General features: G+C 37.5%; 1 non-coding gene across 1 annotated transcript; it reads right to left on the reverse strand.

The window, feature by feature from the left end:
• Positions 1-9,279: 9,279 nt before the first annotated feature.
• Positions 9,280-9,386, reverse strand: LOC147912565 (U6 spliceosomal RNA). The gene has a single exon (XR_015549798.1). It is a non-coding gene; the product is annotated as a U6 spliceosomal RNA (small nuclear RNA).
• Between the last annotated feature and the right edge of the window lie 347 nt (positions 9,387-9,733).

Raw genomic sequence — 9,733 nt, forward strand, 5'->3', positions numbered from 1 at the left:
GACAACAGGCTAACAATTAGTAGTCACAAAAACAAGAATAAAAAAAGAAGACAAATACATACAGGTGACTGCAGCATACTCTTTTTTTTATTGAATGCAGTTTTATGACATGAAATTAAATCTCAATATTGGGTTATTATATAGCTAATTCAATTTTTCATATTCTTGAAAACAATGATGGGTTTCCTCTTGCCCTGTTAATTCCCAAAGATGTTCTTACTTTAGAATTCTTTCTTTCCTGTAGGTTAATTCCTCCTTTGCATATATGCACAAGAAACTTCAACTGTTCAATGCTCAGTGGTCTCTGGGGAATGCAGATGCTCCTGTGGCTCCTAACAGCTCAGTCTATATTTATTGAATTCTTCATAAGCTAACATTTCTGGAATGATTCTCTCATAGCCAGGAAACACAGTGTTTACATTATGGAGGGGAAAATCATTGCATAACCAATGTGATGGACAACTCTTCTTTGAAAGTCAAAGACTGCTCACCAGTACTGTGTATTTGGAATACTGGTTAGAAAATGAGTTTAGATAAGGCCACAGAAGATCAAGCACTGTACATAAAACTTAAAAAATAATTCCTAAAAACGTCAAAAGAATAGCATGAAATTAGAAACTGGAGTCCTTTATCCATTGTGTTATCCTATATTAGATTTTGAATGATATGTTTGGGAGAAGACCTAGAAATTATTTGGTCTAGTTCTCTCACTTTACACATGAAGTAATTGACACTCAGAGAAGGCAGTGACTTGCTGACCACCTCCAGCTGGTTAGTGGCAGAACCAGGACTGTCCTGCTATCTTCCAGCCCGTGCATTCACTGTAATATAAAGGGCAAAAAAAACCCTTATAATAAAATAGCTATTTCATTGTATAAAATTTCAGGCCTGACTATTCTGGAAGACATAATAGTTAGATGCCTGTAAATAAGTTTGGATTTTAAAAAAGAAAGAAAATCAGAAGCCATCTGTACAAGAAATGCAAAAAAAAAAAAAAAAAAAAAAAGCAGAGGTGTAAGTGGTAAGTAATAAACAGAATAAAGTAATACAAGAACAGACAGACTTATAAGACAGGAGAAATAAGGATAAAACCTTAAGCTATGTAGGCAGACCAGGCTAAGGCCAATTACAGAACGTTATAAAAAATGAGGAGTATTTTTATAATTAACCAGGGAAAATACAGTGTTAATTGCCTGTGTTACGACATGGGATGGGGAAGTGAAAAATATTCCAGAAATGTATGCGCTATGAGAGATTCCACCATAGGTTGAGACATATGTTCATACGAGGAGCTTAACACGATCTTGGGTGCCATCAGCTTCAAAAGGCAGTGGGGTATCAAGGATGGATTGGAAAAAGAAATGGTTATAAACAAGAGATTTGTTATAAAGTATTGGCTCACATGAATGTGGAGGTTAAGAAGACCTATGACCTGCTGTCTGCAAGCTGGAGACCCAGGAAAGCTGGTGGTATAGTTTGAAGTCCTGAAAGCCGGAGAACTGATGGAATAGACGCCAGTCCAAGTCTGAAGGCCTGAGAACCCAGAGTGCTGAGGGCAGGGGTACCATGTCCAAGCTCAATCAGTCAGGCAGAGAGCAAACTCAACCTTCCTCTGCCTTTTTGTTTTATTCAAGCCCTCAGTGGATTAGATGATGCCCACCCACACTGCAGAGGGCCACCTGCTTTACTCAGTTCACGGATTCAAACACCCATCTCTTCTGGAAACACCCTTATAGACACACCCAGCAATAACGTTTAACCAGGTATCTGGGCATCCTGTGGCCCGCTCAAGTTGGCACATAAAATTAACCCTCACAGGTGGCAATAATATGAACTATTTTTAAAACAATCTTTATTATTGTTTTTTAAAACTAAATGAAATGAAAAGATCTCCCTGCATTTCATGTGTTTATTCCAATTTAATAATAATTGATTTTATGCTAAAAGTGTCTTAGATCCTTCTGTTACATGTTTGCATGAGATAGTTATGAACATAGACTGATATGGTTGTGTAGTATTGGTGACATAAATGCCACAGGAGCATTGTCTTTTCTCCTATTATTTTACGTGGTGAATCATTCATGGTGAAATCCCAAGTAAAACAAAGTACATGGCAGCTATATTCCTGGAAACTTTGATATAGAATAAAGCATGAAAATGATTCATTAAGTCCTGGAATGAGATGATTATTAAAAGGTTTATCTTCTTCATGGATGTCCGGTAGGACATTCAAAAGTCATGAGAGACCATTCATTGTTTAGGACTGAACATTGCAGAAAGTCTAGCATCCGTGGCTCTATTCGCTAAATGCTTTTAGTGACTTGTCACCTCCTCCACTCACAGTGACAACCAATAACATGCTCATAAATCCCCCAGAAGTCCCTCCATGAGGTGGTACCTCCTTTGTCAAGGAATGGCTGCCGTGTGCCTTCTCAGGATGAGGGGAACATTCCCATGTGCAAGAACTAACACCATGCCAGGCAGCAAAATGCCTCTAAAACTCTGTCCTAGGTTTGGACTATCCTTTTCTGTTAATAGTAATCGAGGTGCACATTTTATAGGAAGATGCTACAAGAAGTTTGTAAAGCTCCACAAACTTATCATGCCTTCAATTGTGCATTTCATCTGGGGATCAGTGGGGGCAGTAAAGCTTGCAAATGGAGTTTAAAAAAATTTAACTAGTCAAAATTTGAGCAGAATGTGAGCTAAAAGTCCAGAGGCTCTGCCCTAACTCTTATGAACACAAGATGTGCAGCAAAATGAACACTTGAACTCTTCTCCCATGAGATGTTGATGAGCAGGTCTATGTGACTGTTGATTACTCCTTTGGTGGAGTAACTCCACCTGGTGGCAGGAATTCAGGTGCCAGAAAATGTAGTTAGATATCACAAAGTATTAAAGTTGCCAACGTATTCCAATTTTTTAGGAATACCTATTCATGTGAAAAGAGAACACGCAGAAGAGCAGAGAATCATGATCAGGGTAGTGCTAACCTGCTGTGGGAAGGTAGGGGGACTGGTAAACGGCACTCAGTTTCACGCAATGGAATCGATATTGTTTTAGTTCTTAGAGCAAGTGGAGGTGGGTGGATGGTTCTTCCATTAGAGAGTTTTGGTTTTTGTTATTAAAATATTTTCATTTACACTCTTAAGGCTCAGAACTGACAATTTTAAGCCTTCAATTTTATAACAGAGTCAGTTTTCCCCCTGCCCCAACTCAGGGTGAGCCAGTCTTTTGACTCCAATGGCTTGTCCAATGGTTGGTGTGAGAGCTGGGGATGGCCGCCTCTCACCTCTCTCCTTTATTTGTTGTGTGGGCGCCAAGGCAATACCTGAGACATGGCTGTTCATGGAGAGGGGCTGTCTTTCTTGTTTGCTACACATGCTATTCCCTACTTGTATAACCGCATGTCAGGATATGGTCTTCTTTCTATAGATTACATCTTCAGTCTAGGTGGGTACATGGAGGCTTGTACTGGCCACAATAAAGAGCCACTCAGTTCTGAGCAGTTCTCTTAGGCACTGGTGGCCTCTTTTGGAATTTGGCCTCATCTTCCTACTGACCCTCAACTGGCAGCATTTTGCAGAAGTGCTTTGCTATGCATTGCTCTCCATGCTGCAGCAGTTCTCAGGAATCCTGAGGCTTCCGGTCTCATCTCTCTCCAATATTGGGGCCTACAGGCAGTGGTAGGATCCTTATTTTTTTACCTCTTGCAAACTCTGAACTCCAGGGTTGGCCCATGGTCCCTCTGCATGGTGGCACAGCCATGCCTTCTCTTAACATTGCTAGCTCTTGCCCTGGTTGGTCTGGAGCAGGTCAGCAAGTCCTCCTAGGTCTCAAAGACTATCAGTGGGGAATGGGATTCTTCCTGTAGACACTCCAAACTTTACAGCTCCTTCTCCTCTCCCTCACCTTCAGGGAGTAGAACCATTCAAACGCGACCCTCTCACTGTGGGATGCTGAGGTGAGAGGATACCCTCCCTTCATAAACCTAACCCCCTCCAGGGAATGCGGGGAGTATGTTGCTTGTTATAGTGAAAAGCTACCTGTATTCATTTTCTGGAACTGCTGTAATATAGTACCACGAACTGGGTGGCTTAGAACAACATAAATTTATTGTCTCACTGTTCTGGAGGCCAGAAGTTCAAAGTCAAGGTGTTGCCAGGGCCATGCTCCCTCTGAAACCTGTAGAAGAAAGATCCTTTCTTGCCTCTTCCTAGCTTTTGGTGATTTTCCAGCAATTTTTGGCATTTCTTGACTGGTAGATGCATCAGTTTAATCCTCCATCTTCACGTGATATTTTCCTTATGTGTCTTCACATAGTCTTCCCTGTGTGTACATCTGTTTCTATGTCCAAATTTCCCCTTTTTATAAGGACACCACCAGTCATACTAGAATAGGGTTCACCCTAATGACCTCATTTTATCTTAATGACCTCTGTAAAAATCCCATTTCCATATAAGCTCACATTATGAGGTATTGGGGATTAAGACTCTAATATGTCTTTTTTAGGGGACACAATTAGACCCATAACAGCAAGCTTTCAATTGATTTTTCGGACTTAGAATGTTGAGAACATCTGCTTTCAGAGGTGGACTCTGGTCACCAATTCTTGGAAAATAGGAATCATGTTAAAGGTATAATGATAAGAGCTAATAAGTGATCAATAATAATAATTTATTGGGAGATTACCATAAGCTAGGAGCTGTTCTAAATCCTTTTAATGATGTATTGTCATTTAATCCTTGCATGTATACTGTGGTCTAGGTACTATTACTTCTGTTTTACAGGTGAGGAAATAAAAGCAGAGATCAGGAATCTTGCTATCGCTACACTGACATTATGCTTGCTTCTAAAGTCAGAGTATTTCCTTCTTTCAGATGAAAGAGTCATTTCACTCGGGCCTATCTCCTCCAACCTGAGACAAAGTGGGCATTCAACTTTACTTTCCTACATTCCCTGGACTGGCTATATTCATCCATGTCAACTCAGATTGGCTTTTACAAAAGGAAGAGTAAACTTGTGATCAAATTGCATCCTTTATTGAAGAAGTAGGAAAAAGGAGTACTTGAAAGGATTTCATTAGAATGCATTCTCCATGAGGCCTCTTGAAAAAAATTACAGAGCTCTTCACTAATTCACGATTCATCTTTTGCTCTTCTGAAGTCACACTGGTTCTTTGCAAATTATGAAGAGACAGAGGATTCTGATAGTGAGGAACCTGGGGTGAGTTGAGTGATACCAAATTGATCATTATTATACCCTAAAATAGGAGCTTTGGCCTAAGCCATTGAGCCAAAACAAGACAAAACAACATCAACAACAAACTAACAATCACGTAAACCTAGAATGTGACCAGTTGCAACCACACTGAGAAGACAGAACCTATTCTGTCCTGGGGAAAGTCAAAGGCACATCAGGCCTGTGGCCCATTGGACCCCAGGTTTCAATGAATTACAACCATATTGAACTATAATATTACTCTTCACAAAATGACTTTAACTTTCAGCTGGACTCTGGTGGGTCCCAAGATTCCTTGTGGGTCCTCTATTCCATTGTCTAGGTCAGAAGGAGAAACATCTGAACAACCCATGGAGTGGAGAGCTATTTGGCCCAGACTACAGGATTTTGGCGAGTCATTGTAGAAGTCATTCTAATGGCAAGAGTGTCATTTTTTTCCTGAGTAAAACTCTTGTGTTTTTGCTTTTTGTGTTTTGTTTTTAAGTTCACAGCAGAATATTGTACGATATTAGCACAGACACAAAAACCTGAAAATACATGAACATTTTAATAATCAAATGAAATACAGTTCAGTATTTAAAGCTAAGCTCAATAGTAATTGAGCAGTATAGGAGTCAGAAATAAAGGATAAGCAGTTTATGAAACTAATTTTAGTTAAACCAAGACCTTAGTTATCTAGCAACATTGAGTGTGAAACTAATATACAAAACCTTAATAAACTCCCTAAGTACCTTTCAAATTTATCCTCTTCTCTTTATTCTCTATTCCTCAAGTCGAGGTACTCATCACTTGGCTGTATATGGCTTGTTGGGGCAATCACCTAATTATCCCTGTCTCCAGCCTTGTTCTCCAGTTCTTCTATTCTTCTGCTGAATGACTGGGGACACTATAGTTGACTCCTTCAAAATCATTCGACTACACATTTATCTAAATCCTTCATGGCAATCCCATTGCCATTCTTTGGTTCAGAGATGGGCTGGCCTAGAGCAACTGGGCCAACAAAAGGTAAAGAGAGGCTTCCTTTTGGCTTCTGAGAAAGAGAAGCCAGTTTCTCCTGCTGGATGTGAACCAGGAAGTATGCTGCCCTAGCCATCTTATGATCACCAGGTAAAACAGCCTTGGGATAAAGCTGAAGATAGCAGAAGAAGACAGAAAGGATCTGGGTCACTGATAACATCACTGAGCTGCTGAATCAATTGAGCCAGAAGTCTTCTCTACTTGTGGACTCACTTTTATTAGAGAGACACATTTCTTGATTAATTAAGCGGTTTGAGTTGGGGCATATGTAATTTGCTGCAGAAAATACTGTAATGAGAATAATTATACAACTATGAAGTTTGATCAAGAAACACGGCTGCTAAAAACCCTTCAATAGCACCCTGGCAATGATAGACTAAATTCCAATTGTTTAGTAAGGTGGTTGAGCCCTATTAGGAATTGACCTCAATTTGCCTCTCCAGCTTCATTTTCCGTCACTCTCTTCCACATACCATCCTATGAGAATTCCACAAACATGCCATTCTTCTGGCTCCAGGCAGAGTTTTAGGTGGACTTAACAATATGCAATTTTTGGGAGAGATTAATGATCTATTTTGAAAGAATTTAGATAAACTGGATAGGTAAGGAGATAAGATTATCAGACATTATAACCTATTACCTTCCATCATTATTTAGTGATTGTTTCTTTTATCCTATTAATGTAGTGTATTATATTGATTGATTTTTTCAATTTTTTAAAAATATACATTTTTACATATTTTACTATCTTAACCATTTTTAAATGCACAGTTCCAGATTGGCGGTGTTAAATACATACACAATGTTGTGCAACCATCACCACCATCCATCTCCATATTTTTTTTCATCTTGTAAAACTGAAACTCTATGCCCATTAAACAATAATTCCCCATAACCCCCTCTCCAGCCCCTGGCAACCACCGTTCCACTTTCTCTCTCTAAGATTTTGACTACTGGAAGTATCTCATATAAGTGGAATCATATAGTATTTGTCTTTTTGTGACTGGCTTATTTTACTTAGCATAATTTCCTCAAGGCTTATCCACGTTGTAGCATATGTCAGAATTTCCTTCCTTTTTAAGGCTTAATAATATTCCATTGTATGTATAGACCACATTTTGCTTATCCATTCATCTGACCTTGGAAACTTAGGTTGCCACGTTATAGCTATTGTGAATAACGCTGCTATGAACATGGGTGTAAAAATATCTCTTTGAGATCCTGCTTTCTTTGGGGTATATATCTAGAAGTGAAATTGGTGGATCATATGATAATTCTATTTTTAATTTTTTTAGGAACCACCATATTGTTTTCCATAGTGGCTATACCATTGTACATTCTTACCAACAGTGCACAAGGGTTCCAATTCTTCCACATTTTTGCCAACACTTTCTTTCTTTCTTTTTTGATAGTAACCATCCTAATGGGTTTGAGATGGTATCTCATTGTGGTATTGATTTGCATTTCCCTAATGATCAATGATGTTGAACATCTTTCCATGTGCTTACTGGCCATTTGTTTATCTTTGGAGAAATGTTATTCAAGTCCTTTGCCCATTTTTGAATTGGGTTGTTTGTTTTTTTGTTGTTGAGTTATAGGAGTTCTCTATACATTTTGGATATTAATCCCTTATGAGATATATGATTTGCAAATATTTCTTCCATTCTATGGATTGCCCTTTCACTCTGTTGATATTGTCTATTGATGCACAAAATTTTTAATTTCTATGAAGTGGAATTTAGAATTTAGTATTTTTGGGGGGTTTACACATCTATATTTGTAATGAATATTGGTCTACAGTTTTCTTTTGTTGTGATGTCATTGGTTTTGGTATCAGTGTAATACTTGCCTCACAGAATGAGTTAGGAAGTATTCTTTCCTCTTCTATTTTTTGGGAGAATTGATGAAAGATTAGTGTTAACTCTCTAAACGCTTGGTAGAATTCATAATGTAGCCATCTAGGAGGGGGCTATTCTCTACGGAGTTTTTTGGATTATTAATTCAATCTCTTAAATTGTGATGAGTCTATTCAGATTTTTATACCTCTTGAGTCAGTTTCAGTAGTTTGTGTGTTTCTAGGAATTTGTCCATTTCATGTAAGTTATCTAATTTGTTGGCATATTATTATCCATAGTATAAGTCTTTAACCTTTTTTATTTCCGTAAAGTTGTTAGTCATGTCCTCTTTTTCATTCATGATTTTAGTAATTTGTCTTTTTTTTTTTTCTTGATGAGTGTAGTTAAAGATTTGTCTTCTTTTTTTTCTGTTTCTTTTAAAAGAATCAACTTTTGGTTTAACCGTTTTTCTCAGTTATTTTTCTATTTCATTTTTTTCCACTTCAGTCTTTATTATTTCCATTATTCTTCTCACTTTGGGTTTAGTTTTCTCTTCTATTCTAGTTTATTAAGGTGGAAAGTTATGTTTTTGATTTGAGACATTTCTTCTTTTTTTTAATATAGTATTTACAGCTATAAATTTCTCTCTAAGTACTACTCTAGATGCAGCCAATAAGTCTTGGTATGTTGTGTGCTGGTTTTTATTCATCCCAAAATGTTTTCTAATTTTCCTTTTGATTTCTTCTTTGACCTTTTGGTAATTTAGGAATGTGTTGTTTATTTCTACATACTTGTGATATTTTCAAATTTCTTTCTTTTATTGATTTCTAATTTAATTCCATTGTGATCAGGGAGCATGTTTTGTGTGATTTCTATCCTTTTAAATTTGTTGAGACTTGTTTTGTAGCCTAAAATATGGTCCATCCTGGAGAATATTCTATGTGCACTTGAGAAGAACGTGTACTCCGCTGTTGTTCGGTAGAGTGTTTTATAGATATCTGTTAGGTCTAGTTGGCTAATAGTGTTGTTCAAATTCCCTATATATTGTTTTCTTATGCATAAATTATTATATAAATTATTGAATATAGGGTATTGAAATTTCCAACTATTATTATTATTTTTTTTTCCTGTAGGTGAAAACTGCTTGCATTGAGGTGCAAACTGTGCATGGGGGTAAATTCAGGTCCAAAATATGGAACGCTTCACGAATTTGCATGTCATCCTTGCCTAGGGGCTATGCTAATCTTCTTTGTATTGTTCCAATTTTAGTATATGTGCTGCTGAAGCAAGCACAAACTATTATTTTTTTTAATTTTGTATTTCTCCTGTCAAATGTGTCAGTTTCTGCTTCCTTTCTGATGAGAAACAAGCTGCCAATTTCATTGAAGATCGCTTCTACAGGATGAATTCCTTGTCTCTTGTTGATTCCAAGATTTTCTCTTTGTCTTTGTTTTTCGGCATTTTGTTTACGATGTGTCTAGGTTTGAGTCTCTTTTAGTTTATCCTACTTAAAGTTTGTTGAGCTCCTTAGATGTATAGTTTAAGGTTTTTCATCAGATTTTTGAAGTTTTCATCCAATATATTTTCAAAAACTCTTTGGCTGCTTTTTCCTTCCTCTCTCTCCTCTTCTTATGTGACTC

This window comes from Ceratotherium simum, chromosome 34, assembly GCF_057802395.1.
Source record: "Ceratotherium simum simum isolate JZ-2026a chromosome 34, ASM5780239v1, whole genome shotgun sequence".
In the NCBI taxonomy this organism is placed as follows: domain Eukaryota; kingdom Metazoa; phylum Chordata; class Mammalia; order Perissodactyla; family Rhinocerotidae; genus Ceratotherium; species Ceratotherium simum.